A 1,482-nucleotide genomic window follows, 5' to 3' on the forward strand; every position below is an offset into this window, starting at 1 on the left:
CTTTCATACTCATCTGAAGCTAATTGTACTCTACTGTCTGGTAGTCATTAGAATGAAATCTTTTATTTTATTCCTGATAGGAATATAGTAAGTAATTGGATTCCTTAGGATGTAAGGTATAATAAGGAGAGTAGATAGACATGTGAGGCATTCACACGCGCACACACACACACACACACAGGCACACACAATACGTTAAAGTCAGGACCTAGGCAAGGTCTCCTGCTGGGGGGTTGTCCCTTGAGGATATTACAGGAAGTTTCTATGGGTCAGACAAACTGACTCTGCAGAGCCCAGAGAAGGTTTTGATGGGGGTAGTTAGCAAATCTCTTGCTTTGGTACATTAAGTGCTTAACATTTCACATTTAATTCATCTATTTCTATATATGCTCTATATGGTAGATAGAGCAGGCTTTATCACCCCCGTTTTCCATATGGAAGCTGAGGTTTAGTCAGGTTAAGTGACTTCCCAAGACCACACAGCTCTTAGTATGGTTTTCTTATTTATTTACCTGTTTATTTCTTTAACTATAGTTGATTTACAGAAAATATGGAACGTTGCACGAATTTGCGTGTCATCCTTGTACGGGGCCATAATGATCTTCTCTGTGTCGTTCCAAATTTAGTATACGTGCTGCCGAAGCAAGCGCCTTAGTACTGTTTTCTGATGCACAGTCCAGGATTCCACCAGTGTGCTTGTGTCAACTCACCTGTTCGTCCTTCTGGGCTCTGTGGGGACCTCAGCACCAAGCGAGAGATGAGTCAGGGGCTCAGATTAAATGTATACATTTGTTTGCTGTGGGATCTATGTGAGAAGCAGTAGTGCACACAGCCTTCACAGTTCTTGCAAACACTGGGCACTTGATAAACCCTCTCTGTATGACTGGAGCATCATAGGCTGTAGCATAAATAAGTTCGGGAACAGAAATCACTGCCCTTATAGTCTGTGACTTCCAAAACCATTTAGTTCCCTAGAGAAGAGCATGGACTAGAGAGCAGCTGCAGTCCTTCAGTACAGTTCACAGATATTTATTGCATACCAGTACTAATTACAAAACATGGTATTTATTTGGTACTTAACTCTTACTTGGACACTTCTAAATATTTGTACATGAATAAACTCAGTCCTCACAGCGATGCTATTATTACTATTCAGTAATAGTACTTACAGCTATTATTATCTTTCCCACTTAGTAGGTAAGGAAATTAAAGCACAGAGAAGTGAATAACTTGCTCAAAGTCTTATAACCAGGATACAATGGAACCAAAATCTGAACCCAGCCAGCACTTGGGCTATGCTGTGCTGTCTCTCTGGATCTTAGGAGCTGTGCTAAGTGATGAAGAGACCAAACTCAACAAGGTTTCTTTCTCAGTAAATTCAGAGTCTATGTGGGAGACAGACATAGGCGAAGTGCAGTTCTGTGTGAGAATTGCCACAGGACAAGTACAGACAAGGCACAGTTAACACACAACACCTAGCAC

General features: G+C 41.3%; 1 non-coding gene across 1 annotated transcript; it reads right to left on the reverse strand.

Moving 5' to 3' along the window:
* Window positions 1-544: 544 nt before the first annotated feature.
* LOC115803260 (U6 spliceosomal RNA) lies at window positions 545-650 on the reverse strand. The gene has a single exon (XR_004023946.1). It is a non-coding gene; the product is annotated as a U6 spliceosomal RNA (small nuclear RNA).
* Window positions 651-1,482: the final 832 nt, after the last annotated feature.

Source organism: Delphinapterus leucas, chromosome 18 (genome assembly GCF_059928025.1).
Source record: "Delphinapterus leucas isolate spDelLeu-1000000601 "Yukka" chromosome 18, BTC_Dleu_Yukka2, whole genome shotgun sequence".
Lineage (NCBI taxonomy): Eukaryota > Metazoa > Chordata > Mammalia > Artiodactyla > Monodontidae > Delphinapterus > Delphinapterus leucas.